This window comes from Pithys albifrons, chromosome 4 (genome assembly GCF_047495875.1).
Source record: "Pithys albifrons albifrons isolate INPA30051 chromosome 4, PitAlb_v1, whole genome shotgun sequence".
NCBI lineage: Eukaryota > Metazoa > Chordata > Aves > Passeriformes > Thamnophilidae > Pithys > Pithys albifrons.
The window spans coordinates 7,626,054-7,651,617 of NC_092461.1; the positions used below are offsets into that span (position 1 = coordinate 7,626,054).

A 25,564-nucleotide genomic window follows, 5' to 3' on the forward strand; every position below is an offset into this window, starting at 1 on the left:
GGAGAGGGATAGGACAGGGACCGGCTGGGATGGGAGCGGGACAGGGACAGGGACAGGGACAGGCCGGAATGGGAGCGGGGAACCCTCGCTGTGAGGATGGGAAGCTGCTGGGACAGCTCCTCTGGAGCAGCTGTGGGCGTCCTACCCCTGGGAGTGTTCAGGTCTGGCTTTGCTGGAGCTCGGAGCAAACCCGGGCGAGTGGGAGGTGGCCCAGGTTGGAACTGGGCGATCTCCAGGATGCTTCCCAACCCAAAGCATTCTGTGCTTCCATAGCCGTGTTGTAAGGCGTTGCTCCGCTTAAATTGCCTTTCAGGATGGGCGGGCTGTGTTTGGAATGCGGGACTCTGTTTGGGATGTGTTTGGGATGCTGGGCTGTGTTTGGGCTGTGTTTGAGATGCGGGGCTGTGTTTGGGATGTGTTTGGGATGCAGGGATGTGTTTGGGATGTGTTTGGGATGCAGGGCTGTGTTTGGGATGCTGGGATGTGTTTCAGATGTGTTTGGGATGCTGGGATGTGGTTGGGTTGCTGGGCTGTGTTAGGGATGCTGGGATGTGTTTGAGCTCTGTTTGGGCTGTGTTTGGGATGTGCTTGCAATGCCTGTGGGATCGGAGGGGTACAGATTTCTCACCAGCCTCCTTGGCCTCTAAGATCAGTATTAGGTTTAAGATTATTATTGCCAGTCTCTTAACAGGAGCTGTTACAAACTTAAAACAGGAAGGATGTAGCATTATTGACTTGTACTTCATATTTAATTTCAACAGGTGATTTGAGTAGTCATTTTTATGGCATCATTTTTCTCATAAAACCCTTACTTCTTTCAGACAGTCTTTAAAATCTGCAGACATCCCTAGGACTGCAATCTCAATCTTGATTTGATTGTGCCTTAGAGTTTGGATAAGATACTTGAAATCATAAAGTAGATTTTAACTCTTGTTTATTGTCCTTTGTAGACATACCAGCAAGCACAGAAAATTAACGAATTTAACTACAAATACCTGTGTGTTCTGTGACTGAAGCTGCTCATCACCCCAAGGACATCACACCATCCTGGCTGTGTGCTGTGCTGGAGGGTTTTAAAGCTCAGGGTGACAGGTCTGGTGGGCATGTTTCTGGTGAAGATACACAGGTACAAGCTCTGCCACTTCACCAGGAGGATCAAAAGTAGGATCAGGACACACCTGGCTCAAATGTGTGAGACAGACATGGCGTGTCAAATCTCAGGCTATCCTAAAATGGACCAAAGTTATAGAAAACAATAAATATATGGCAGAGGAACTGGACACCACACAGAGATCAATGTGATCGAGTGAATGCCAATTTATTACACACCACACACAGTTTATATAGAGAAAAAGCTACATTCTATTGGTTAAATTGAACCTCACATATAGCTGCAAATCCCCATTGGTTATAACCCATATCTCACAAGTCCAACATTTTGGAGAACTTACCCCAGATGTTTTCAAGAACCTCTCCAGTGTGCTGTGAGAAACCTGAGGAGCTCCCATGAGAGACCTCTAGGGAGCTGCTACCTCCTACAAGCAGCTGTGACTTTGTTTATTCTTAGCTGCCTTCAGTCTCACAGGGTTGATATATAGATCAGAATTGCTCATTCTTGATTTTTCTGTACCTACACAAAGTGAAAATGAGTCACATAGCATGGGAGATGGAAACAATGAAAAGAAAGTCTTGCAAAGAATGACTGTCCTGTTGCCTGTGTGTCAGGTGCCTCAAAATGTGAGTCCTCACTGTTGTGACATGAGCTTGAGCATGATCTTTGTGCTTCTCATTCCTGTGAACACCTTGTTTGGAGAAGCAGCAGCTCATTTGCAGCCTGAGGAACCCTGCAGTGCTGACTTCTCTTCCATAAGCCAAGAGAAAAGATGGAGAAGCTGATCTGTGCTTCTTGGCATTTCTCATGGTTCCAGTGTTAGAACCCAGACCTTCACTGGGGAGGTAAGAACCTGTGAAGTTGAATCAAGGTGTGAACATTCCTACAGAATGAGTTGAAAGCGAGATGTGAAGGGTCAGCTCGTTCTGTGGAAGATGCTTGTGCCTCAGAGCAGAGTTCTGAGATCAGGCCGCAGTTCTGTGCTCCAATAGAGCACTGGAGATGGGAGGTGTTGAGCAGATCCATTAATAAAAGAGTCATGATGTGGGTGGTGGCTTTAAATGCATTTATTGTCCTGTGACCAAGTGGATCTTGATGGAATATCACTGAAAAATCACACAAGCAGATAAAAGAAACTTACCAGTACCTCATCTGTGAAAGTGCTTTTAGGTCACAAGAAACAGAGAAAACCTGGAAAGTGCCCAGAAACAGAGAAAACCTCGGCCCAGTGCATGGCATCTTTGTCACCTTGTGAGACTAAGCAGGTAAGAAATCTTTATGCAGCTTCCTTGCCATTATCAGGGTATGGTCAGATGTCCACACAGTGATTTTACTAAGATTTTATTTGTCATTCTCATACAGTTGCCTCCACAGCTGTGAGAACAAAAAAATGCTTTTGAGTTAGGAAAGGTTTTGAGGTTGCAGGCTAGGCCTAATAGCTGATAGTTTTTGATACAGAGATGAGACTACTGAAACTTAATTAGTTCTGTGAGAAAAACCAGCAGGTTAACAAAACCAAAATGAGAGAAGAAGGTTTGGAGAGAAGCTATCCATGAGAAAGGAATGTTGAAGAGATAAATTTTTCACACAACAAAGAACATCTGGACAGAAAGTGACATCCAATTAGAAGCTGTAATAGGGTTTATAGACACTGTGATACAACCTATAGAACTTGGCTATGAGTGGGATTTGACAATATATATTGTGTAACTTGGAGTTAGAGTGTCTTTTTCTTTCTTGCTTGCCTTTTATTTTTCTTCATGGAGTGATTTAATAAAATATTTTGTGTGTGACACCTGTGAGCTGTGACCACTTTTTGGCTGCCATGATTTAAAAGCCTTTCTACCACACACAACCATAAGCTTGAATGTGCAAATAATTTTATTTGGCCAATGCAAAATTTGTTACAGTTTCAGCGTGAGCTGTAAATCAGAAGTTCCTGCCAAACATACTTGTGCAGGTCTGAGCAAAGAAAATGTAAGAATTGCACAAATTCTAAAAATGTGTTGTAAATGTTCACATTTTGATGATGTCCCTTCATTCTGCAAAATCCTGTCTCATATTTTGGATTATGAATGTTTGTAGGAGTAGTTGATCATAATATTCCAATTTTTTCAATATCATTAGCATTTTAATGCTTCTAACATTATTGTAAAGGTGCTTCTATCAAGATTAAAGCTTTTTAAAGCTTTTTTAATTTTTGTGACACTGCTAATAGATAAATATTTTCTCCATTTCTGAATGGAAGATCTTGACTGAGTAACATAATTTGTGTCTCCTAAATCACAAAAGGACATTATTCCAGTATTAGAGTGCTGTTCACCTTTGCATTAGCTACAAATGTTGTTTTTGTATCAATTGTACTTTTTTACATTTTTTCCTCATTGCTTAAATAATGTTTGTGTTATTATTAGACAGTGTTAGGAACACTGGGGAATGTGGAATGACAGTAATTGTAGCCAGACCAAGCATTGCACCTGTAATGTGGGGCAGGATCTGAAGGGTTTGGTTGGGTTATGTGTCACACAGTCTAATTTTGATGTCTTCATTGTCTTTGGGATACATGGGGTTGTTCTGAGGTTTTTACTGTTTAAAAGGGCAGGAGATAGAATTTTTATGGAAGGCTCGTCCTAGTTCAGCAGGTGGGACCAGATTATCACTGTGTGGGTGTGACCAAAGCTGTGTATTCCACACCCTCTATTCACTACCCCGTGAACTGTTAACAATGGACTGTTTGCAGCAGCTGCCCAGGGCACACCTGACCCCTCAGGCTGTGAGCTGGGTGTGAAAGACACCTGTGAGATAAGAGCTGTGATAAGTCCCCTCCGGGGAGTCTTTAGCACCTTCACACCCAGCCTGAGGGGGTGTGTCTGCTAATGGGCCATCAGTGATTCCAAAATACCCCCTGACTCACAAAGTGAGATCACCCATTGTGGAACTCCCTACCCTGGGAGAGGCACTGGATACTTCCACCTGGACCTGAGGGTATGTAATCTTGGGGTTTGAAGACCTTGGGAAACCACTCGCCAGACCCAGAGGAGGACCAGAAGCTTGACAGGAGGATCCCACCACTCTCAATCAGACTGCGAACCCCACTCTTCACCAGACTGCAACCATCACCTGCACCAACAGGGTTTTTACCTCCTTTTGCTTTGGACTCAGGGGAACCGCGTGGGGCTCAGCACAGGGGCCAACAAACCCCTTTGTGCCCCAGGGCACTGGGTTACACTACTGGGTTTGTGGGTTAAAAGCAATTTCTCTTTGTATCATTGTATTTATTGAAATATTTTTTATTAAAGTGTAACTCTGACTTATAATCTCTCCTGAGCTGGGTTCATTTCTCCTGCTAGTTTACCTTTTTAACCAGCACAAGGTTATAGCAGAATTTCTGGGGAAAAATTAGTTGAAAAAATGGTAATTTCTAGAACTAAAACCAGTTTTTTTATTTACTTCACAGCAACTTAGAACATTTCCACTTATTGTGTGTGACTGTGAGCCAGCAACAAAGCTGGAGTCCAATATAACATTTTCTCTAAGAGATTGAAGAGGAAAGCACATGGAAACACAGCTGCAATTCTCAGTATTTCAAAACAGAGATGACTGCAATGGTGGAAAGATTTATGAGTGCTTATACAATGTAAGTGAAAGGATGTCTGCTTTTTACTGACTAATTATAAATTGTCTCTAGAATGAGTGATTTTGTTCCTTTTGGGTGGGAGACATGGGGATCAAAAATCCATCTCCCTTACAACTGTAGGTGAGAAAACCTGGGACATGATTTTTCTAGGATACTCTTTTGACAATTTCCATTATGTCTGGGGATAATGAATTTTGAAAATTATAACTTGCCATTTTGTAACTTACCAACTGTTACGTTAACTTGCAGAAAGTTTACTTAATTTCAACTTCCTGGTAAAAAATTTAGTAGGTTAAATACTTAATAATTTTTAAGATCCTGGTAGTATTATAGAATTGTAAATATTTTATACTTGCTCAGAATACTGTTTACATTTTCGTGATAAATGTGAGAAAAGGAAGCCTTTCTAAATATTTATTTAACACCATGCTAATTTCTATAAATTTTTGAGATGTAGAAGAAACGTTAAAGAAACTAAAAAACCTTCAACTTGCTAATGCTTTTCAGGTGTTTCATCCATTAAAGCAATCTTCCATTAAAGGAAGACCATGTGACATGATAAGAATCTGTTGTTTGCTGGTTTATTGTGCTTGTGGAGCTGATACAGTGGGTGTAAAGACTTTCTGCTTGCTTGGGGATGGTTTCTGAAACAAATTTTAACTGTAGCCCAGCACTTGTGTAAGCACTTGTGTGACCCACCTGGTAGATGAGGGTAAGGCTGTGGATGTGGTCTGTCTAGACTTCAGCAAGGCCTTTGCCACTCTCTCCCGTAATATACTCCTGAAAAAGCTGGTAGCCCATGACTTGGACAAGTGTACCCTCTCCTGAAATAGGAGCTGGCTGGAGGGCCGGGCCCAGAGAGTGCTGGTGAATGGAGCTGCATCCAGCTGGCAGCCGGTCACTAGTGGTGTTCCCCAGGGGTCAGTGTTGGGTCCAGTCCTGTTTAACATCTTTATTGATGATTTAGATGAGGGGATTGAGCCCATCATCAGCAAATTTGCTGATGACACCAAGCTGGAAGGGAGGGTCGACCTGCTGGAAGGCAGGAGGGCTCTGCAGAGGGACCTGGATAGACTTGAGAGATGGGCTGATTCCAATGGGATGAAGTTCAATAAGGCCAAGTGCTGGGTCCTGCACTTTGGCCACACCAACCCTCTGCAGCACTACAGGCTGGGCACAGAGTGGCTGGAGAGCAGCCAGGCAGAAAGGGTCCTTGGGGTACTAATTGACAGGAAGCTCAACATGAGCCAAGAGTGTGCCCAGGTGGCCAAGAAGGCCAATGGGATCCTGTCCTGGATCAAAAATAGCATGGCCAGCAGGCCCAGGGCAGTGACCCTTCCCCTGTACTCTGCGTTGGTGAGGCCACACCTTGAGTGTTGTGTTCAGTTCTGAGCCCCTCAGTTCAGGAAGGAGATTAAGGGGCTGGAGCAGGTCCAGAGAAGAGCAACAAGGCTGGGGAAGGGACTGGAGCACAAGTGCTGTGGGGAGAGGCTGAGGGAGCTGGGGGTGTTTAGCCTGGAGAAGAGGAGGCTCAGAGGTGACCTCAGCACTGTCTAGAACTACCTGAAGGGAAGTTCTGGCCAGGTGGGGGTTGGTCTCTTCTCCCAGGCACTCAGCAATAGAACAAGGGGGCATGGGCTCAAGCTCTGCCAGGGGAAATTTAAGTTGGAGATCAGAAAAAAATTCTCTCCAGAGAGAATAATCAGGCATTGGAATGGGCTGCCCAGAGAGGGGGTGGATTCCCCATGCCTGAAGGTTTTTAAAGTGAGATTGGCCGTGGCACTGAGTGCCTTGATCTGGTAAATGGACTGGAGTTGGACCAAGGGTTGGACTTGATGATTTCGGAGGTCTTTTCCAACCCAGTCAATTCTATGATTTTATGATTTAAAGCCTCATTTTCTCTCCATGCCAGAATGTTCTCACTATGCCGAGATTACCAGACTCACATGGGAAGTATGTTTTGCAGTCTATTGATACTGTAGAATTTAAAGAAATTACTTTAAACTGACAAACATCTGATGTCACAAAGTTACCAGCTGTTTTCCCGGTGCGCTTTGGTTGTGTTTCACCAGGAGAGGGCAGCATATGAACAACGTCACGCGGGCATATTTTACTTTCCTGACGCTATTCTAGTGTTGTTTTTTGTTTGAGAATCCTCACTGTGGGCTGCATACAGATATGTATCCATATGTGAATGTTTTAAAGTTTCTGTATTCACAGAATCACAGACTATTCTGTGTTGGAAGGGACCCGCAAGGATCATCAACTCCAACTCTTAAGTCAATGGCCCATACGGGGGATTGAACCCATGACCTTGGCAGATGTGAGAGTTTGAAATTATGGGTTTTTTCCTATTTGCCACAAGGATAACTGGCATGTATGAATTGAAAGTCTTCATTATTTTCAGTATTAAGCAGTAGAATTTATTTTGTACATTCTACCTCAAGTTTATAAAAAGGCCAATTCTATATGTAGGTTTAAGATTTTTATGACTAGGGCAATTAGGTCTGTGTGCATTTTAAAGGATGAAAGAACCAAACCCCATGACAATATTAGTTAATGTCACCTAAGCCTTGCTTAATGTCTTTCAAATATTTATTTTCCACCTTGCAAGTTAATGTAACATTACAATTCAGACTAATGCTCTCACAGCCATTTTTCTCCCATTAGAAAATAAAACTGAGGATACACTAAAACTAGTGATGCTTTTAATTCATTTATAATTAATGCATTCATGTACAAGGGTGGCTTGTGCATACTGCTGACAGAGCATGGGAGTTAAAGATCTCAATTCTCAGGGAACTCTAGTGATGCTAAACAATATAACCAAATTTTATTGTCCTATTTCATCCACAGAGTACAGTTTTATCATCTAAAACTTTATGGAGACATATATATATTACTGATTGGGAGTATAGTGTGGGGTTTTTGCCACTGTGTGGGAAAATGCTGACTGTTACCCATCATTGTGAATTTCTGGGAAGTGTGTGGCTGTAATTCTGTTTGTTACAGACCAGGCAGTTAGCAAGAAGCCACAGAGAGAGGGCAGTCTAACCTTTGCAGTTGCTGAGTTCTGTCCAATAGTTCATATAAAAGAAGGGAAGATCATCGTGGCATCTGTGAGTATCAGTCCTACAATCAGTGTTCAAAAGCTAACTGGGAAGAATGAAGCTGATTTCTAACAGGACTGATGTATTGATGGTCTTGCCTTAATGATTTTCATTAAAATCATAAGTTTTGTAATACTTGTGGGACCTTTATGGAGTCTAAAACTTGATCAAGGGAATTTGAGACCTTTTAGTCTTAATGGGCCATAATTTCTGGCTGTTCAGATACACTTTATCTATACCTGAAGCATGAAAGGTTGAATCATCCATTGGACCTTTGGACTTTTGCCCCTTAACTTTAGAAGGCTGAACCAACCCTCTAATAACTCAGTATCCTTTCTTTTCTCCTTCAGAAAAAGAGAACATGTCAGTATTTGTGGGGAGTTTGCACTACAAGTGCTTGCCTAAGGTAGGCACTGCTGGCAGCTTTATCAGAGTTCTGAAATTTTAATTTAAAGCTGGAAATGGGCAGCTATGCTTACACTTGTTTTTAAAAAGTAATTGGAATAACTCGAAAGTCCAACTAGCTCAACTTTTCTAGAAGGTGTTTAAGAAAGTTTGTTCTATTAAGTCATTGTGAAATTACTTTAAATTCATTAAATATACAGTTATAATTCTTATTTAAATGAGTAGAAATGAAAACAAAGAATATTTTCCTAGTCTGTGAATTGTTATGTTACACTTTGAACTGCACTTGGTTTCACAAAGACATTATAGAAAATAGCTTTTGCAATTTTGGTCTCAGTTTCATAATTCTAAAAAAAGGTTCTGCCTGTCCTGAAGGAGTTAAGACTCAGATTTTTTGGCTTTCTGTGGTTTTTTGTGATGTTATTTTTCCACTTTAAAGATGACAAATGTTCAGGGAAAATTATTACAAATAGTTACACAGAATAGCCCAGCTTGCCTTTCAGAGCTGGCTTTCAACTTGAAGCCTGCTGTTTAAATCCCAGATTTTTCTGTATTGGCCCTTGGTTCTGCTGAGGTCACTGTTTTAGCACCTTCTCTGCATCAAGCACTTCAACAACTCCCCAGAGTAGTTAAATTCCCCCATGCAAGTTAAGGGCTTTTATCCATTCAGCATTGTAAGCTTTATTTCTCTGGTGCAAGAAAGTGTTAATCCACACAAACCACTGAGGATTAAATCCCCTTTTGCATCATTCTTGTTTGAATACTGTTGCATAAAATGTCAACTGGGTGATTCACTCTTATTTTAGAGTTAGCAGGAATACTTTTACCATCAGAATTCTTGAGTGGAATATAAACTAATTTCAATGGGTTTTTTAAATACTTTGTTTTCAAAATGGTTGGACTTTAATTGCCTTCACAAATGTGTCGTGAAAATAGCTGTGTTTTCATTATAAAGTGTTTGAAGAATGAGTAATCCTGTTTATTACATCTAACATGTGAATGTAGTGCATGTATTTGGAAATAGTATTTACTCAGTAATTAATTATTTACAAGTATATTTCCTTTTGCTGAGTTCTGGTCAATAATCTGGATCAAGGTGTAAGCACCTTTTAAACCTGCTATGGTTGACTTCCACAGGACAAAGATTTTAAACTTCTGTGCTTATACTTCTCCCTTTGAAATTATGGTGTTAAAGAAGTGACTTGTGTTTGAATTTGTGAACAGTCTGTGCCTCCTCTGTTGTTGCTGAAATCTGAGGATCTCTGAGTGCTTAGGGTTAAATGGTTTTGAGGTATTCTAAGCATGGTATGGGGAAGAATCTGGAAAATCAAGGAATTAGGAACACCACATCTGTGATCTGCATCAGTCTTTTCAAATGTTTGGCAATTTGGGTTCCTAGGAATCCTCTTTGTATACAAGCACATGTATAATTTTCATATGCTTTTTTTTCTCCACTTTTAGATAATTTTCATATGCTTTTTTTCTCCACTTGCAGGCCTGAAAGAGTAGCAGGTCACACAACAAAGACAAAAAATTTCTAGAAAACTTAGGTGGACCATTCAAACATCAAAATAAAACAATCCAACCTGGTCATGTTGTGTTATGCAGTATTGGCTGCTAGTAGATTAATTTGACACAGCAAACTATGTCATTTGGGGAATATAAATAAATAATTGAAAGATGATGAACTAATAACTGAAATATTTTATTGCATACATGTCTGATAGGAATCTTTGTGCTCTTATCTTTGCCATAGTGATATCAATTTTTCCTAACTAATAGCCTTAAATACTCATGATAAAAGGCATTAAAAGCCTAAATTAACACAGTAACTGAGAATTGTAATCCCTTGAGACAACTTACACAGGAAGAATAGGTGCTGATTTTCCAGCTGTGACAAGGTTCATTTCCTTTCTGACAGGAAGCATTCTTACAGTTAGCTCTGGAAAAACACATGGGAATGTGTGCTGGAATCACAGCCTTCCATTGGGAGTAGGAAATAGGGGCTCTGATACAGCAGATGTAAATGCAAACAGGTGGATTGCATGTATGTCATCTTTATGTTACTACTTAAGTAAACTGCTTAGGGAGGGAAAAAAGTACTGTACAGTTGAATATTGAGTGCTGTGTAGGAGTGATTCTTTTATGACATGAAAAGGATTTGTGGAGAAAAGGGGTATTATTTCCACCTGGTAGTTTTCCCTCTTACATTGAATATGCAAAAGCCAAATACTGTGATCCTGATTTAACAAAATAGGCAATTTTTAATGGAAATGTTGTTTGTTTGTGGGTTTTTTATGACAATTAGGAATATTGATCTGTAAAGGTATGTTTGATCCTAGTTTAGGGTTTGTATTCAGAAAACAACTATCTAAAGATATAGATATGGCAAAGACAAGGACAGCTTATGTTCCTGGCTCGTTAACTAAAAAGGATGTCTTTGCTAGTTCAGGGAGATGTGGACTTAGACCAGTCCATAAGTCGTCTTCTGTTCTGGTACTCCATGGCCAGGGAAAAATAGGATTGGCTTCTCAAAACTTTTAAAATCAACTTGCACATACTGGCATGTTTCAAGATTTTCAGTATAATAGAGTTGTTTTTCCACCTTAACTACATTCTCTTTCATTTTCTGGAAAGCTCCCTGTGTCAGTTTTTTGGTTTGAAATTTAGTGCTGAACGTCTGTCAAAGGCCCTGGCTCTCTGTGTCTGATGCTCTGGGGTTCTTTCTGTCTCAGCCAAGTGATTTATTTACGTAGACTTTGCATAGCCATGGTTATATCAAGTCCACCATTCTGCCAGAAAAGGCACTTGCATTAAAAATTCTGAATTACGCAGAAGAAACTAATTTGTAGCGCTATCTGCATGGAACTGTTGGATCCACTCCATCCTGGTGGTATTTGAAAAGTGAATCCTTTCTTCTGAACTGAGCGTTTTATAGGATTAGAAAGTAAGTTTAACTGAATGAATAGGTGGTAATGTGTGTCTTGGTTTTGTTTTGGCTTCTCAGCCCCCGAGCTGCTCTTCTTCCTCCCTCTGCTCCTCAAAGCAGGGGAAAAGAAAAGGAAAAAAAAAAACATGAGGGGGGGAAGGAAAAAAATTGAAAGAAACTGAATTAAATCAGAGTATATATGTATATTTCTAAACTTTTACAATTATATATACTCAATCGGCACCCACGATAGGAAAAGGGAAAGGGAAGGGGTGAACAGGGACAACAAATGGACAAGACATAACAAATAGGTACAATTAGAAACCCTCACCCACCCCCCAAACAAACCAGTACAACACGCTCCTACCAACAACCCTCAGAAGAAGACTTGCTCCTCTCATGCTCCCCCCTCTTTGAAGTCCTGCGAGGCTCCAACAGGGGAACTGAAAACAGCAAACTCCCTGCTCCCAACCCTCACTGGAACAAAGAGCAGCAACTTCCTATCTCTCTCTCTGATATACTCCTTTGTCAGGTGGGAGGGAAAAATCAAGTGGGGAATACCTGGGAGATGGGCCTTTCCCTGGTTACACCTGGTTACTAGGGGAGGCCTGGATCAAAACTATCACAACGTGCTACGTGATGTTAATGGTCTCCTGAAACCTGCTACTTGCTGTGTGCAGAGAGTGGGTGGATAGGACAGTGGGGAGCCAAATCAATGCTTGTGAGAATATATAAATAAAACAGCTTGTAGAGAACTCATCCTATGTAGGGCTGACAGTGAGTGCATCCCTTAAGGAAAGAAGTTTAGGGTTCTCCCTTACAGAGAAGAGAGCTACCTGTGGTGTGTGTGGTGTCTTGTAGCCAATGAGATGCTTCAGTGTATGTGAGGTGAATGGGCTAGCCAATAATGTCATGACATGTTGGATGTGAGAGGATATAAAAGGTGTGGATGTTACTGAGTGAGATTAGAACTACTAGAACTAGATCTAGAATGATCTACTACTACTACTATGAACTGTCTGTGAAACTATCTTGAATAAAGTCTTGTAAGCCTTCTGATCAAAGCCTTCTGATGCCTGCTGTGCCTGAGCTCTTCGAACCGTCATTCACGCTGCACCCTTGCTCGGGATAAGGGGACCCCTATAAATGGTGGCCCTAAACATAGCCCTATAATCCTATAGGACCTGGCAGTGAACATTGCCAAGATATTCCCTAGTGAATAGGGGATATCCACCTTTGTCCACACTGGTGAAATTACCTTCCTCTAGAGCTGAAGGAATGAAATACTCTTGCAGTCAGTTGGCAGGAGTGCGGCGCTCTGGCACTTGGGCAATGTGGGTGGTGCTCCATCCCACAGCCTGGGATCCATGGCATCACCACACATGGTGGCAGGGGAGAGGAGGCAGATGTCTGGCAGGAAACAGAGGTGTGAAGGGGGCTGATAGACGGCTCATGCTACTGGCACAGATGGCTCTCAATCTCTGTGGCATGTCTTCAAAGACACACATTTGCTCTATTAAATATTCTTAGCTTATGTACAAGGCAACTGACAGGGCTTCAAAAGGAACAGAAGAAAGAGAGTGATGGGCAAAAAAGAGGTGACTGACTTCTGCTGGAGAACCTGGCTAGGCAGTGTGGCCAGGCATTGGTAATGGGTTTTAAGTGTATAAGTAGCCAAGTGACCAAACTTATGCAAAATAAATTAAACTCTTCCAAAAATTTAGGACAGTATGTTCCCAAGATTTGAACAATTGCAAATTTAGAACTGTCTCCTATTCTTTCTTATGCTGCTGACTGGCTATGTGACCCACAGTAAACACATGTAATTAGTTTTAGGAAGCTGATAATTCCCTACGAACATAGAATTTATTTTCTAGATACCAAGCCATTGACAACTGCTCCTGAAAACATCATCAGCATCTTCCTGTTTACTTCCCTGTGGGCAGTTGGGGGTAAACATAAAGAATGCTGGCTATGCAGTGGTCATGCAATGTGATATCCCCTGCATTAATTCTTGAGAGATAACAGTAATAAAACTGGCAAGGGAGAGTTACTTTTAATAATGTTGGTGTGAAAGGTTGTCTTGAGGAGAATTGTTGCTATACCAGGGTTGGTGTTAGGACTTAGATTCCTAAAATATGTTCACTTTTCACTATTTTCTTTTTTTTTTTTTACTCAAATTTTTTTGTTGTTATATGTTTTATTTTTGGCTGTAAAAATGAAATAAGTTTGCCTGTTTGGGAGTTGAACTGAATGACCTCCATTCAACCCTGACTATTCTGTGATTCTATTTCATTATTTTTAGTCTGTGCTTTCTCTTTGGTTAGGTTCATTTCAAGTTCTCCACTGTAAGGCTAATTTTTCAGATTTTTCATACAAATTTGAAGTTAAATATTGTAAATTAGAATTTGTCAGTGGGAATGTAGGTGAAAGAAGAGGCTAGTTCTTAAAGATTATACCTCTCAATGTTTTTATTATTGAAAGTCATTGTTTTCCTTTGTACTTGCGACCTAAATGTTGTCCTTACTGTCTTTACAGAAAATTCTGTGTTTTCTTCATTAACTTAAAATGAGTTTACCTTAATGTAATTTCCTATTGCTTCTTGAAAATTTCCTGTTCTGGTACATTTCCCCTTTCTGGGGGATTTGTTTGTTTTTAATTGGTGATATAGAGTACACTGAAAGTTGTCGCTCTGAGCTTTGATCCAGAAAAAAGATCAAAACTAAATTTGGAAATGGTTCTGGCCAGTCTAGATTAGACTTACAGCTGAAGCCAAATTTAGGCTCTGAGGTAGGTCTGCTACTGATAAAATAGATTACAACCCTTAACTGCCCAGACCATCACCTAAGATCATGCTTCATTAGCAACAGGATCATGTGAGAGCTGAGCTGTGGCTTGCGGGATGTGCTGGAGATGCTGCTCTGCTGAGACTCCTTTGGGTTTCCCACACACACTTTGTGTTCACCTGGAAGCTGTGAACACAAATGCCTTCCATTTCCTGGTAGGTGGAAAGCCCTTCAAGTTTGAGGTCTGCTCTTATGCCTCTGTAGTGGCTCTTACAAACACAAACTAATGAGGGCCCATATGAATGTTGACTGTTCATGTAGTTGGTAAGTGTAAATAATCCCTCTGTCAGGCAAATTCTGTAAATCTGTTGGCTTTTGAGAAACAACAAACCCCACACTTTAAGGTATGCACTCCTACCCAAGTCAAGCACATTTATTCCTGTTGGGACCTTGGCTCTGTGAAGGCTTTTTTTGTTCAAGGGAGTTGCTTTCTGTCCCTTCTTTACAGCCCTTCCTGTGTATAACAACCACATAGACTGTGCTGGAAGATGTATGGAATGCCAGTGGGACAAATGCAAAAATATCCACTAGAAGGTGACAGTGTCTGTGCATGTGTGTGAAGGGGTCCTGGGACAAGTGGTAGCAACATCTGTAAAAAACCCAAAAATTCATTCACTAACTGTATATCTTAGGTGTTTCAGGTGTACTGCACTGCTTTTTCACTCTGATTTTGTCTGTAGCTTTGTTTGTAGTGTTTTGATTCCACCCTCCTACCCCCATGGACTGAGGAAATTATCCTATTTTTGATACTGCTAACCTAACACATCTCATTCTGCAGTGTTAGCAGAGTGTCATGTGGTGAGTGGGAGCATTAGCTGGTCTGAGTAAGACCAAAGCACATGTTGAAAGTATGTACTTAGCAGCCTTAGAGGCTGTTTAAATGTTGAATTTCATAGAATCATAGAATCGATTGGGTTGGAAAAGACCTCTGAGATCACCAAGTCCAACCCTTGGTCCAACTCCAGTCCCTTTATGAGATCATGGCACTCAGTGCCACGACCAATCTCAGTTTAAAAACCTCCAGGGACGGTGAAAAATTTGTATGTGTCTGAACTCTTTACACTAAATAATGTACTCCTTGATTCTTTGTTTTTTTTTCTTTTTTCTTTTCTTTTTTTTTTTTAAAAAAAGCTGAAAGGTTTGAAGTAAGATGAGCTGATGTCCACGAGTCACTTCTTGAGATACGCAGTGGTTGGTGGAGAGATGACTTGATTGGTTTTGGTTTGTTATGTATGTAACAAAAAAATAAGAGGTTAATTTACTCTGGTTCTTTAGCTGGCATAATAAAGGTAATTCTGATTACATGACTAGGACTCCTTTTGGAGAGTATGTTGATGCCAGAAATAAAAACTGGAAATACATCTATCAAAAGTGATAAAATACCTTGAACTTAAGGTCAGTTCCCTCTTCACCAAGAGGTCTTCTCTATCTGGTAAGGAAAAACAGGGAAAATAGGTTTTTTTATAGTCTTTGTGGCACTTGTGTAAGAATGCAGAATTGTAAATATTATCCAAATGTAACAAAAAAATAAGGAAACCTATAAAGGAATGATCACTTAATGGCTTTGTTAAAATTCTTTATTTAGTTGTTGGATACAGCTCAACATGACAGGGAGCTTTCATTAAGTCCTGTACTACTAAAAAGCCTTTTTAAAAAACAAAATAATACTGTAGTATCTGTCATGATATTTCATCTCGTCTTGCAGAATTACTTTAAAGGCATATACTTTTTCATTTACTTGTAATAAGTCAGCCCTACTTACAGGCACCAACGGTCTTGTTTCTTGGAAATTATTAATGTGCCTTCTTTCACCAGCCTACTTTCCCCTATTAAATGCATGTTTAGCCATCAGGATACTGTCAACACTTACATGCCCAACTTTTGTTGTAAAGACCTAAACAGTTTGGATGTTTGAAATTGCCACTTGTGAAACAGTTTGCCTGAATTGTGTAAATACAGTTAAGGTTGTTTTGGGTTTGTTTTTTCTAAACTAATTTATTTCAGGTGTGTAAGAGTCCTAAGATTTTTAAGCACAATGGAATGTAACACCCACCCTCTTTTTCTGAAATTTTATTAAAAATACAATAAATGCAGGAATAAAGAAAAAAAAGAGAACACATAAACAAACCCAACCTAGTCCTCAAGAATATACTTTACACTTACACAGAACCCACTGACTGACTCAGGGGGCTGTATTCAAAAGTGAGGTGTTAAGGGTAGAAATCACATGCAGATCTGAATATAAGCAAGTCTAAGGATGGCATAACTGCACTGAAAAAAATATGCAGAAAAGTATAAACTCTAAACCTTTCTAGTGTTTTGATATAGCTCATGAATAAATATAAATTGTTTACTGATATTTAATTAGAAAAAAGTGCATCTCTGTCTATTGACGTGTATATGTTTACATGTTTGTAACTGGGCTGTTCACAACACTTAGTCTTTTACTTTAAGGCTTTTGTCTTATCAAGAGCTTCAAGCTATGTAAAAGAGGAGGTATAATTTGCTTGAAATATCTGCCTTACTTAGTGACTTGGAAGAGGCAGACGAGTGCTTCTGATGGCACAGAATCCAACAGGTTCACATTTTCTGTAGTCTTGCTGTCAAAGACTGCAAGAAGATCTGGAAACTGTGAGATCCTGATGATAGTAGAGTAGGGAGGGCTCTGTGCTGCTTTAAGAAGAATGTATGGGGAAATGTTTCATCTTTTGTATAAATCTTACCTTGAAAATGCAGGGGTTTCTCTGCTAGGTCAACCAATTAAATTTCTTGTTAGGTGTGAGGGTAAAGGAGTGTTAAGGCATGTTTTTCTATTAAGCCTGGGGTCTTTTGCTTGATGTATTCATTAATAATACCACCACCTAAATACCACTACCCCAAGTACAGAAAAGCCCTAAATATTGGCATCACCAACCGTAAGGTTTTTCAACTGATATGGTGTATACATTGTTAAGTTTAAAATTAGTTTTAGCCAACTTTATTTTCTAATCTGATCTCTCTGTGGATCCTGTTCTATATTCAATAGAGAATGATGGTGACTCCTACAAGATATCTTAATTTCATATGAGAAATTCTTTAAATGTGTGAGCTAATTCACCTGTTAGGATTTTTTACCACCTGCCTACAATTAACTTTACAGGGGAAATCTAGAAGATAATACACCTGTTGGTTAACATTATGTGGATTGAATTGTCTTGTAGGTGATTGTTTTTATTTTACCTCATAGGTCTGCAAGTAGTTGCTGCCAAAATAAATAGATGCTCAATATTTGTTTAAGGGAAACCTTAAATTCAGAGAAACTTGTGTTACAAACTGGTAAGTTTTGGAGTTTCATTGTTTGATGGTAGATAAATGCTGAGACTAACCCACAAGTCTCAGTCTGGGTTCTCTTACAGCTTGTGGACAGGTGTGTTGGTCGTGTTCTTGGTCTTGTTTGAGGGAAGTGCCAGAACCCAGAGGTTTGGATTCTAGATTTGGTATTTCCTGAGTCTGATAGAACTGAGGTTTTGATTAGTATCAAATGATAATTCCATTGTTTCAAAGCAGGATTTTGAACAATATTCAATATGTGGCAGATCTCACATTTTAATATAGGAGGAATCCTTGACAGTATTTTTATTATGGTTCTTTATTTTAAGGTATGTCCCTCTGTCACAATGCAGAATAAGTAGAATAAATGACAAATGGAAGTTCAGAACTTTTCAGCATATTTAGACCAGCTTGCAGCTTTCCCCACACTGAGCTGCAATGATATGCACATGCAAACATGTGCATTGCTGGTGCAATTGTATCTGCAGGACCTCAGTGCACATAGGTTCTATTAAGACTAAAAAGTAAATTATGACACTTCTGTTTTTAGGAGTTTAGATTTTTTATTGCCTCTGCAGAGGTTTTATTTTCAAAGAATAGATATACCCACAGCTGCACAACTGACACTGAAATAGAAATACTGCTGAGAACATGGTGTGAACTCCATTGCTTGTGCAGTGCTTGTTTGCTGCTACTGATAGTAGTAATAACATACATTTCTGTTTTATTGCAGCATTCAGAGGAAGAGCTTGGACCTTCACATATGCTGACATCACACTGTTGAGGTGTTTGTACTTTTTACTGCTGCTCTACCCCTGACAAACTACTTCTCTTTAAATGTATTAGGAAATATCACCTGGGTTCAGTGATTAACCAGTTCCCAGTCCATCTCTACCTTCAGGTCACTCCCTGTAGAACATTAGGTTCTTTACACTTAAACTTCCACTTGAGCATCCTGGCAAATAAAGAAGCTGTTGGCATTGTCAGACTTTTGTGCTGAAAGCCAAGAATTTTCTGGGAAAAGATAAGAAATAGTCCTTATGTGGCTATTTAAAGCAGTTAGAATGGTCTTTCTGAAGTGCTTTGTGTGCACTTGTGTGGTAACTGAGTGTGCTGAGAGGATTGTGATTTGTCCTGCACAAAGGGTGGGCATGTTGTTTTTTGTTCTGGTTACCTCTTGTTAATGCATTCTGCTTACTTATAAATGAAGAGTTTGACATTTTAGGGTAGAGTCTCTTAAAATATTCCAAAGCTGACAGTGAACCCTACTTATTACATCTTCAATTTTTAATACAGTCTCTATGTAAAACAGTAAGTGATCCAGGAAAATCTTCTGATGCTCTAGCATTCAATGTGGTAAAAAATACTAATTTCTTCATGGTTACTTTTTATAACAAAATATGTCTATTATATTATTATTATTATCCAGCATTGAAGTAAAAATATAAATTATTGAAATATGACATCAAATAAACTTGACTTGAAAATTCAGTGTTCAAGTACATCTGCACCTTATTTAGCCACATAGAAAATGCTCAGTTTAAAAACACTCCACATTTATTCTTTGACTGTGGTGGTTTAAAAAACCTATGGGGATATAAAACCAAGTATCACAACTTTCTTCCAGACAGGATCACAGTTCTCTTAAACACAATTGTAAAGAATGTACTACTTCAACCAGGTAAAAGTTTCCCTTCAACTAAGTTGTAGATTTCTTGATTTACAGGAAAATATTAATAAGAGTTATGTGGAGAGAAGCTACAGGCAATATGTGGGTAGAATCTTTATTAAAGAGAAGCTTTTTTCAGAGAAGAAAATTATCATGGTAGAAACAGATGAGCAGCACAAACCTCATCTTGCTGTTGTACATTTGGCACAGAAAAGGTTGGAGATGCCAAACATAAACACTTGGTCCCTTTTCATCTGGAAGCATAATAGTTGGACATTTGCAGCTGAGCACATACATTATTACCACTGGGAAATATTTTCTTCCCTGAAAATGCTGCAATGTAAATTGTATTAACTTGTTTGCACAGCAGTCTGATGGTTCTTTAACATGAAATTGCTTGAGTGGTAAGTACTTGTTCATGACAACAGCAGTACTTTATTCTGAAGGATTTGGGAGGCTTTTCACTGACTTTTCACTGGGGAAATGTTTTGGTCCTTGATGATGTTGGGCCCAGAGGACATTGATGTAACATGTTGGTTGTTTAATGGCATTTAGCAGTAGCAAAGGGATGTGAAGGAGATGCGGGTATATGGAATTTAATTAACCAAACTGGAATTCAGCCAAAACTCAGATCAACACTCACAATCTTGCAAAAAGCACAAGGAGACTTGTAATAGTTGGTAAGTGAACTGAGCTTTCATTTTCGTGTCACCTTGACAATTGCATTGTAAGCAATTTGCTTTTCTAGGGAATTTATTCAGTAATATGAAGGATGATCTATACCACTTACTAAATTACTAGTAATTACTAGAGATTACTTCTAGCAGCATTCTACTCTGTTTTTACATATTCCACATAAGCAACAAGCTCAGTCTTAGCATTTGAGAACAGGCAAGAGTGCAGCTTGGAGCAGCAGGGCTGCAGGCATGGTGCAGTTGCATGCCCACTAGAATTTTTAATGTGCTGTGTTGGATTTTTTTTTCATTTTTTTCCCCACTGTTGCTCAAACAGGGTGTATAAGAGGCTCGATAAGTTAATTAGAAATGGGATCTTGAATACAAAATAAGCACACTTTTTTTTTCATATTTATTACCCTATTGTAAATGGACAGAAATATTCAGCATTAACTAGTTTACTGAAAAGACTAACTGATGATAACAGGTTCTGTATGTATAAGGTATGATGTATAGAGCCAATTTCTAATCTGTTCTTTATACCAACCTCAGGCAGTACAGTTATTCTGCAGTAAAGGGAAGGATTTGGGCATGTCCTTATAAGTGATCTTTCAATATGAATATGACATGTTCTGTCAGAATTACTTCTTTGTTCTCTAGAAAAGGAAGAAAATTCAGATACAGAAACTAATAATGTTGACATGTTTTGTTTTGTAAGGCATCTTGGAATATTATTTATTAAAAGTCCACACACTTTGGTTATTTGGGAGTAGCTAGTACTGGAAGATTAACGTGGCTATCATGTAGAACTACCATTTAATAATATGAAATATTTAAATGTAGTTAAATCAGTATGCAATTAGTTTCCAGTCCAACTGCCAGGTGTAGCAGAAATCTTCCAAGTCTGCTTCCAACTCCACGCACAAATTTTTGAGGACTAAGTTGGTATGCTTTAATTTTTTTCTGTGTAATCCAGCAAACAGGGTTGTGTGTAGTTTTTTGAATGTCAGTTTATGTGAATCAGAGGAGAGTCTAAGGCAGGTTTTCTGTGTGACTGTTACAAAGGTGTTGACTGTGCTTACACTTGAACAAACTGTCCTGTGCATTCCCTTCCTAATTCCCTTTGCTGTCAGAAAAAACCTGGCATGTGTAGATCCACAAAGTGCAGGCTCATCTTAGGTTAGGGACTGTAGCACAGTTGACAGAAGACTCTTTGTTGTGTTATTTTAAGCCTAAGGTGTTCTACTGCTATAAATAATGCATGTTTTAATTGGAAACTGCAAATGGAAATACTAGTCTCTAAAGGCTCGTTGATGTCAGTGTAGTCTCTGGGGGTTTACATGCTGAACATGCAAGACATTCCCCAAATTTGTGGGTGTTTTTTCATTAGCACTACCTGTGCTACTGATCTTCTTCCAATAAATTAAGACAAATGTCATATCTAGATAATCCCCTGGGAATTTCTATCATTTATTGTAAAATTGGCATAAAACACATTACAAGACTGGGTACCCACTGCTGTTAAAAGTTCTAGTTTCCAATTGCCTTGGTCAATATTAATTGCATTGTGCACCATACCTATCCAAGTGTACTGTTAGTAGGGGATGAGTTCAAAAGCAGATAATAAACACATTCATTTCTTGCTGGATTTTCCTGGGTTTAATCACACTGTGCCTGATGTTTGTCACAGGTCAAGGCCTGCATATACAATTGCAGCAGCTAAGATGACACTTGGCTAATTCATGAATCTGGAACACTAATCTCATCTCAGAGGATGAACACAACTTTTTTTGCACCATTTTAAATTAAATTGATTTAAAATCACACCTTCAGGCCTCTTCTTAACATAATATCCTGCCAACTTCACTAAGGGTGTCTGACAGTTTCCAAATGGTGTCTAAGTGTGTGAATACAAATCTGTGTGAAGTAGTTTGCTGTGGGCTAGCTTGACTTTGGCATTAATTTGTATCCTTTCTGTTGGCATCCATTCATCAGTCTTGTTTTAAACTTATTTAACAGTGTCAAGATGAAGTTTGCAAATATTTTTAGTAGCTGGGAGATATTAAAATAGTAATTGAGTCCCTGCCCACCAGCTTACAGAATTGTATTCTAAAGAGAAACAATTTAGGGTAGCCAAAGTAATTTTATTTTTGTTGTCCACTTTGGGCATCCTAATCTGTAGTTTATGGGTAAGACTGAGCAGTTTATACCTAGAACATAACTAAGATACAGAATTTAGGAAAACAATAGGATTTAAATGTGCAAAACTCTTGACTGATGGGAATCCTTCTAGAAGTGCCTGAAGGTTAATTTCAGAAAATGCTGTAGGAACAGTTGACTGCAAGCTTTGAGTGCTTAGAGTAACCCAGTGTCCAACCTGGGTGTGTAATGACTTACAGGTGAACTGAGGGCCTTGGAGTTCAATCCAGAAGATGCTAACACTGAGTAGGAAGCCTTCAAGTTAAGAGGCAAGGCTGAATACAGGTTTGAGTTTTACCCCTTATCTTCAGACTGAAGCACCTCCAGCTGGTGGTGATTAACTCATGAACTCTTACCTCCTTGTTTAAGGGCTGGAGTTTGCTTTGACAAAACACAGGCAGGGAAAATTTTGGCACTCTCACCTTAATTTATTTGCCTGTGTGAAGGTCAGAAGACTTCTTTGCACAGTAAGTGTTTCGTATTCGATGTTCCCCAAGGGAGTGCAGAAGGGTTAAAACCTTTTGGAAATGGAGTTTATCAAGTGCTCCTATGAAAGTATTATTTATGCATGAGGAGATCAGGCTTCTAGTTTTTATTCCAAAGAATATTCAGATATTCTGTATTAAATAGAACAGGTTTTTGGTCACATCATTCCATGTGGCATGTCTTAAATGCTATGTTGTATAGACACTCTCTTCTGGTTTTTTAATGGGTAATAGTGACTGAATTAATCTATTTGCTTAGCAGTGGCTTCAGATGTTCTACCTTTATGGTCAGAGCCCTTTCTTTAGGAGTGGCGGGGATAACATAAGACAAAAGAGGTTGTTTTTTTAATTTTTCCCTCATGAGGTTTCAAAGCAAGTCAGGGGCAGAAGTCAGGCAAGGAAATACAGTTCTGTCTCATGCATGAGTCTTTTCAAATACACCTATCGTCTTTAGGACAGCAGTAAAAATAAAGAAGAAAGATAACTTCCTTCCCTTCTTGTCCTAGAAGATTCTTCTTGGAAACAGATCCAGGATAGCTAATAAAACTAAAAAGGTAGGAAGGAGAACTCTGACTCAAATAGAACTTCTCCAATCTGCTTTTTGTTGGAGAACTAATAGTTAATGATATTATATATAGCTAACTCTACATTCTGCAAGGCAGTGCATAGTATAAGTATGTTATTATTTTCTGGGTCATAAATGTACTATATATCACTATGTATCACTTAGTGATATACATGATGTACACTCTTGGATTACATTGCCCCTAAATCACTGTTTTTAACTTCACAGTCCTGTTTTCAAGGTAATTCTGTGTGCAACAGGAAATCTAAAAGGCCAAGAGAAATAAATTGGCTATAAACCCAGCAGCAGTGTTGGCAGAAAATATCTTAGAAACATTTTATGGATTATGTTTTCTCATTTACAGTGTATTTGTTTTTTACAAAATAAGCAGCTCCCTGTGGACCCTTAGATGCAGAAAAGATGTGCCAAGAGATGCCATGTGATGTAGGGTAGGTGAAAGTTCCATGCTGTAAACTGATGCTATTTTGGGTCATTGCCTTGATAACTCCACACCCACTGAGCAATAAACATGTGTGACAAGCCACCATAGCCTCAGGAGAAGGAAGTTCTTTTTATGTTCCTAACCAGGCATATGCAAAGGTATGCCCATAAGCTGCTGCAGGAAGTGCTGACTGCATCTAATTGGTGTTAATTTATTCTGGTCTGAATTGTATTGAGTAACAGCTGTTAGCAGGAGCAGAGGAATTTTCCTCCTTAGGGGTGGGGCTCAGAGCATTGTCGATTCAAGTCCTTCTGGAGAACAGCGTGTGCTGCTGTAATTATTAGTAATTCTTATCCCTGAGGAAAGGAATCTGTAGCACTCCTGTGTCAGGAGGAATATTTTGGCCAGAATTTCAGTATTCTTGCCAGCACAGGCTGGCAAGGAATCATGGCTCCTTCTCCTGTCTATGTGTTCGGTGGCCCTGCTGCTTGTGTTATGTGTGCTGGCAGCTTTGCCCATAATGAGGTTGGTCAGGGAGTCATTCCCAGATTTTTGTTACTGGCACACTTGCTGTGAAACAGTGTCCCTTTCTGGCTCTCAGTTTTTAGGGGTGGGTGTGTCCAGTGTTAGAAAAAGCCCTGAAGTGGTAAATAGCTGCATTTCTGTTTACTGACATTGTTCTTTGTTCCTACGCAAATACAAGGAAGCAACAAGCAAATGCAATCTAATAACCTAATCCTGGGAAAGCTTCCCTTCCTCAGTGGCAGTCAGTGTGGCTGGCCCAAGGCACTTGATTGTTGTTGGAATTCAGGAAATGATGCCTTGGTGATCCTTTCTTCCCTTGCCAGCTGTTGCATGAAGGTGCAGCAGTTCCATTTTCATGTGGCAGCTTTAATTTCTTTTTCCTTAACAGAAAGTGAGTAATGCAGCACACCTTTCACAGGATGCAATTAAACCTGCCTTAGTTACTGCTGGTGGGACAGGCAGAAACAGGTAATTTAATAAAAACTGTCTCTAATAAAGCTGAGGCAAACGTGTCCTGTTACAATTTGAGGAAATCTCTTCAGGCAAAAAACCCTGGTTCCTTAGGGTGGACTTTGCATGGCCTTCCTTCTATTGTACTTTCCTTCCTGTAGATGACAGATATGGTTAAATGCTGGTACAAGTCATGTTATTCAGAGTAAAGCCAGGATTCATGCACCATTTCTGCAGGCAATGGCTTTACTCCACACCCTGCTGAAAAAGGGTCATGCTGTCTGCTCCTGAATCTTCCCTATCTGATCTTAAATTAATTTCAAACTCTGCTGGAGCCAGATGTGTGATTGATCTTTCCAAACTTCAGTAGTCTAAGAAGCTATGCATTCCATCTAAAATTAGGCAATGGAGGCAGTATTTATTTCCTTGGAGTAATTAGTCCCACCCTGACTGGGGTGGTGGGGTAGCAGGGTGATTGCTTCCAAGATGTAGCCACAGCAGGAAGTATTCTAACAACCAGCACCTCTGCTCTCTGCAAAGCTAACCTTGCCACAAGATCTACCGTGGGATCTTTTTCTGGTTATATTTGCAGTAAAATTAAATGCTGTCAATAGTCAAAAGGGTTATTAAAACTCATTTTTAGCATCTGTCTTAAAATTGCAATAGTGTTTAAAAAGACCAGTCCCTGCAGTCTCATGCTCAGTGTGGAATTCAAGTAAGCAAGGGAAGCAGTATTGTCCATCATGTTTTTCTGTACTGTTGTTTTAGAGAGATGCTCAGAGTGAGATTGGTGAAGGACCCTTACTATATGGCAGATTTGAAGAAAAAGTAACACAGTCACACTCATTTTAAGGCCAAAAAGAGAACATAAGAACAACATCTCCCAGAAAGCATACATGTTTAACTCAGAAGATAAGTTGCATAGAGCCATACCATCAACTTTCTTTCGTAGTATTCTTACTGAAGCAATTTCACAAACAGCAAAACTATTGAAGCCTTGTTCCTGAAGTGTGTGTTTGCGTCTCATGTCCTCCTGTGTGGATTCTCTATGTCTGATTCTGAGGCCTGATCCTCTGGGGGGGAATAAGAAATCCTTGGGTTAAAAAACTGTCTGGATGGCTAGGCCAAGAGTGTGGTGGTGACCAGTGCTCCATCCTTGTTCTTCAGTTACCAGTGGTGTACCACAGGGATCAGTGTTGGCCCCAGCC

At 39.6% G+C, this 25,564-nt stretch overlaps 1 long non-coding RNA gene across 1 annotated transcript; it reads left to right on the top strand.

The window, feature by feature from the left end:
• Window positions 1-32: 32 nt before the first annotated feature.
• Window positions 33-18,718, top strand: LOC139671079 (uncharacterized). The gene is made up of 4 exons (XR_011697664.1): window positions 33-2,376; window positions 4,569-4,748; window positions 17,265-17,353; window positions 18,081-18,718. It is a non-coding gene; the product is annotated as an uncharacterized lncRNA (long non-coding RNA).
• Window positions 18,719-25,564: the final 6,846 nt, after the last annotated feature.